Raw genomic sequence first — 5,271 nt, forward strand, 5'->3', positions numbered from 1 at the left:
TATTATATTAAAGAAAGTGTGACTGCCCTGTAATCAGGGTTCAGGTCTCTTTCCCTTTTCTCCTCTCTGCATTGGCCCCCTTAACGGCACCCAACATAGTCACTCTGCAGAGTAGACTGTGGCCCCTCCGCAGCCTTGATACCACAGAGCCCCTACCCAACGAGGAAGCACACGGCCTGTGAAGAAACTAGAGGGAGCACACATGAGGAATTCAAAGCACTGACCTCTTACTCAGAGCCAATTATCTGGGAGGCGGAAACCTGAGGACTGTTCATATCTGCTTAGAAGGATATCCAGGTTGCTCAGGTCCACTTGTGCCAGCTTCTCCTTTGGCTGGGGCTCCTGGCCAATTCCTCTGCAAGCGCAGCTGCAAAAGCCAAGCATGAGCCATCACTACACAAATCTCTATTGGTGTGTGAAATCTTGCCCTCATCCCTGCCTCCCTCTCCCATCCCATCTACATCAGCCCCACTGGATGAACAGAAACTGAGTGATCATTTCTCTCGTGGAGCAACAGTGCCACCAGGTGGCCCACCAGGGGAATGCACAAAGCATTTTCCTTAGGCAGTAACAGTGACACCAGGTGGCCACTCGATGTAACAGCACAGAGCATTTCCCACATGAAGTAACAATGACACCATGTGGCCACTTTGGGTAATGCACAAAGCATTACCCTACTGGAGCAACAGCACTTGTGGCACCTTAGAGTACTCCTGTTCTTCTTTTTGCGGAAACAGACTAACACGGCTGCTACTCTGGAGCAACAGTGACATCTGTAAACATTTCAGGGAGCTGGAGTGGCACCTGGTGGCCACTCGAGGTAATGCACAAAGTAGTTCCAAAGGGAGCAACAGTGACACTGGGTGGCTAATCCAGGTAATTCACAAAGCATTTCAGGGAGCAAGACTGTGCATTACCCCTTGTGGCCACCTAGTCAAAGAATTTCCCCCATTGATCAACAGTGACACTGTGTTGTCACCTGCAGTACCCTCAGAGCAATCCCTTAAGAAGCAGCAGTGACATTGGGCGGCCAGTTGGACGACTGCACAGAGCATTTCTTTCATGGAGCAACAGAGACACTAGATGGCCAATCGGGGAAATGGTCAGAGCTTTTCCCCTGCGGAACAGCAGTGACGCCGGTGGCCACTCAGTGTAATTGCACAGAACATTTCTCTCATGAAGCAAAAATGAGACTGCGTGGCCACCCCGGGTAATCACAGAGCATTTCCTTCATGGAGCAATATTGACACCAGGTGGACACTCTGTATAGTTGCACAGAGCATTTCCCAAATAAAGCAACAGTGACACTGGGTGGCTAATCCAGGTAATGCACAAAGCATTTCCCCCATGGAGCAACAGTGGCACTGGGTGGACACCTGGGGTAATGCACAGAGCATTTCCTTAAGGAGCAACAGTGACACTGTGTGCCGTGATACAGCAGGGCCAGAGAGCAGCAGGAGAATGGTGGAAGAAAACTAGAGTGGTACGGATGAGGAATAGAGTGCCATAATTGTTCACTCACAGCCAGTCATGCAGAAGACAGAAAGCGGAGGACTGTTCATCTCTGCTTACAAGGATGTCCAGGCTGCTCAGGTTCACTTCTTCCAGTTTCTCCTCTGGCTGGGGTCCTGGGCGATTCCTCTGCAAACACAGCATATAACCCAAGCAGGAGCCATCACTGCCCAAAGGTCTATTGGTGTACGAGATACTGCCCTCTCTCTCCCATCCACTGTACATCAGCCCCACTTGATGAACAGTGACAGTCAACTCCCACAGTCACCCCCACCACTACCAATGGAGGATCTAGTACCATCATGTTTCTCTTCCCCCTCCCAATGCCCCAGTGGGTTGCAGACGCCCCAGACCAAGCCTGTGAGCATGCACCATTGCCCATGTTCTATGCAAAGAGACAGGACAAGGGGAGAGAGAGAGAGTATGTTGGCCAACATATGAGAGCTCAGAGAGAGACACATAGGAAGAAGGACAAATTCAGCACCTGTACTCACCTTTCCGGTTCCAGGCCTCTGCTCAGGTGAACATGCTCCTCCCTGTCCAGGAAGATCAGCTGCTCCCAATATAGGGAAATTCTCCCTCTGCACCCAGAACAAGGAGGAAAACTTTTATTACAAACCGAACCCCACCTAAAGGGAAGCAGACGTCTGTACTCAGCCTTTACCACACATGTATCTTAGAGGCCACCTGGGCTATTTCTCAGAATGTAGTTGCCCTGGAGCAACAGTGACACCCAGTGGCCAATCACGGCAATGCACAGAGCATGTCCCCCATGCAGCAGCAGTGACACTTGGTGGCCACTCGCGGCAAAGCACAAAGCATTTCCCTCGTGGTGCAACACAGACACTACGTAGTCACTCAGGGTAAGGCAGAAATCATTTCCCCCCCACAGCGCTGCACTGATACTCGGTGGCCAGCCGGGGTAATGTCTGGGCTATCTGCCTTGGACTATCACTGCCATCCGGCGGGCAGGCAGGGTAACATACAGACTGTGTTTCTCCTGGAGCAGCGGTGACACCCGGTGGCCAGTTGGGGAAATGCGCAGCATGCATCTGTCCTGGAGGAGCAGTGACAGCCTGTGGGCAGCAGGGGCAGCACCAGCCCCTTCCTCACTGGGGGAGCTGAGGTGGGGTAGACAGAAAACTGTGGCAGCTGCATCCCCCCCACCACCACGAGGCCTCACCCCTCACTGAAGTGCAAGTTCTGCCTCCGCCCCTCAGAGGCTCCAGCCCTTCACCAGCCCAGAGGCCAGAGCCAGGCAGGGTAGGGCGACCGCTACGCTAGGTGGCGCAATGATGCAGGTAGCCACAGCGCTCCCCACCCTTGTCCTTGTGCTGTGTGGGGTCCCGGGGCTGTGGCTGCTCCTCAGTTCCCGGCCGCCCTTCGACCGCTCACAGACCTTAAGAGCCGCTCGGGTTGGGGTCGGGCTCCAGGGCCAGCAGAGCCCTCGGGGAGCAGTAATCACGAGGGTTAGGACCCAGGAGCCCAGCCTGGAGCAGGTCAGCCCAGAGTGCTGTGCAGAGCTCTGGACCCTTCACATAACATGTGTGGTGCAACTTGGTGACTGGAGACACAGGTCGAGGGCTACTCTCAGACCCCTGCTCACGTCCGCTACTGAATATGGCCTGCTTCAGAGAGGATACCTAGAGTGGCATGACCAGGGAAGCTCACCCAGTGATAGAGAAGGAAGAGACTTGAGGACTGAGCATATCTGCCCTCAACCCTCTTCCCGTTATACCTTTAGCATTACAACCAAAAAGCACCCCTTGCAACGGCACCCGACATAGTCACTCTGCAGAGCAGATTCTGGCCCCTCCCCCGCCTCAATCCCACAGAGCCCCGTGCCCAGTGAGGAAGCTCATGGCCTGTGAAGAAAATTAGAGCGAGCACAGATGAGGAATTCCAAGCACTGACGGCTTACTCACAGTCAGTTATGCGGAAGGCAGAAAGCAGAGGACTGTTAATCTCTGCTTACAAGGATGTCCAGGCTGCTCAGGTCCACCTCTGCCAGCTTTTCCTTCGGCTGCTGCTCGACTGTTCCTCTGCAAGCGCCACAAATAAGCCAAGCCGGAGCCATCACTCCACAAAACTCAATTGATGGGCAAAATCTTGCCCTCATTCCTGACTCCCTCTCCTATCCCGTCTACATCAACCCCACTCAATGAACAGAGACTGCGTCAACACTGACAGTGACGCTCCACTCTCGCGCGCGCTGCCCCGTGTGATTGTTGTCCCCTCCCACTTCTACATGGCTTCCGAGACCTAGCCAGTGGGGATGCACACCTAGCACGCCTGCCCGTGTTCAACGAAAGGAGACCGAAGAAGTAGAGACAAGGACAGACCGAGAAAATGGGTCAGACAACACACTAGAGAAGAGAGAGAGAAACATGGAAGGAAGGCAAGAAACTCACCAGCTAGAGTCATCCTCCTAGATGCAACCTTTCGCTGCGATGAACACACCGCTCCTGGCCAGACAAAATGAGCAGCCCCTGATAAGGGGGACCTTGTCTCCCTCGTAGCCACAGCTAGACTGGAACCTTTTCTTACAAACACAGACCAAGCTAACGGCGCATCCCTGCCTGGAGCCATGTGGGGCGTGACCAGACTCCTCACCAAACCAGACACTTAGCTCACTGACAGTGACGGCTGCTCCGTTTCCAGCTAGATGGCATCGCCATAGCCTGGCATCAACAATGCTCACTGTCTCATGGCTCTTGTGTGCCTTCCATCTCACAACGGGGGTGGGCTCTTACCCTTGACTTCTTTCGCCTTCCTACTAAGCAGAATACAAGAGGGAAAAACAAAAGTTATCATCGGTGTATGTTCTTCTTCTCCCTGTCCCATTACACCTTTATAGATACAATTAAAAAGCACACAACGCACACTCAACCTCTGGAATTGCTGGCCAGAGAATGCTGTGAAAGTCAAGACTATAATAGGGTTCAAAAAAGGACTCGGTCAATTCATGGAGAATAGGTCCATCGATGGCTATTAGTCAGGATGGGCAGGGATGGTGTCCTTATCCTCTGTTTGCCAGAAGCTGGGAATGGGCGACACAGGATGGATCACTTCACGATTACCTGTTCTATTCATTCCCTCTGAAGCACCTGGTATTAGCCAGTTGGAAGACAGGATACTGGGCTAGATGGACCTTTGGTCTGACCCAGTATTGCCATTCTTACGTTCTAATGTTAAGCAGCCCGTTGCACCTGCACCCAAGAGAGTCACTGTGCAGAAGAGACTATTGTCTCTTCCCCTGGTCGTAATCCCACAGCTAATCCCAAAATAGGGAAATTCTCCTCCCACACCCAGAACAAGGAGGAAAACTTTTATGAGAAACCAAGCCTCACCTAAAGAGAAGCAGCCGTGTGTACTCAGCTACTACCATGCATTTATCTTAGGCTTCAGCCGTGCCGCTAAAAGTTCTGAAGTGTAGTTATGAGGGAGGCAGAAAGCTGAGGACTGTTCATATCTGCTTAGAAGGATGTCCAAGCTGCTCAGATCCACTTCTGCCAGCTTCTCCTCTGCCTAGGGCTCCTGAACAACAATTCCTCTGTAAGAGCAGCTGCAAAAGCCGTCATTACACAGAGCTCTTGCCCTCATCCCTGCCTCCCTTTTCCATCATATCTACATCTGCCCCCCTCAATGAACAGAGACCGAGTTAACACCGACAGTCACCGCTCCATTCTCGCACCCACTGCCCTGCATGATTTTCGTCCCCTCCTACTTCTTCATGACTCCCGAGACCTAGCCTGTGGG

The 5,271-nt window shown here is 52.7% G+C and overlaps 1 long non-coding RNA gene across 3 annotated transcripts; it reads right to left on the minus strand.

Annotated features, from left to right (window-relative positions):
- Positions 1–206: 206 nt before the first annotated feature.
- Positions 207–4,252, minus strand: LOC135977687 (uncharacterized). 3 transcript variants are annotated; one of them, XR_010595111.1, is made up of 5 exons: positions 3,924–4,063; positions 3,438–3,554; positions 2,007–2,093; positions 1,523–1,641; positions 207–367 (listed from the first exon to the last, which is right to left on the minus strand). It is a non-coding gene; the product is annotated as an uncharacterized LOC135977687 (long non-coding RNA). The 3 variants fall into 3 exon arrangements; XR_010595112.1 differs by lacking the exons at positions 3,438–3,554; positions 3,924–4,063 and adding an exon at positions 4,070–4,252 and having other exon boundaries at positions 210–367; XR_010595110.1 differs by lacking the exons at positions 3,438–3,554; positions 3,924–4,063 and having other exon boundaries at positions 210–367; positions 2,007–2,318.
- Positions 4,253–5,271: the final 1,019 nt, after the last annotated feature.

This window comes from Chrysemys picta, unplaced genomic scaffold, assembly GCF_011386835.1.
Source record: "Chrysemys picta bellii isolate R12L10 unplaced genomic scaffold, ASM1138683v2 scaf10, whole genome shotgun sequence".
Classification (NCBI taxonomy): Eukaryota; Metazoa; Chordata; order Testudines; family Emydidae; genus Chrysemys; species Chrysemys picta.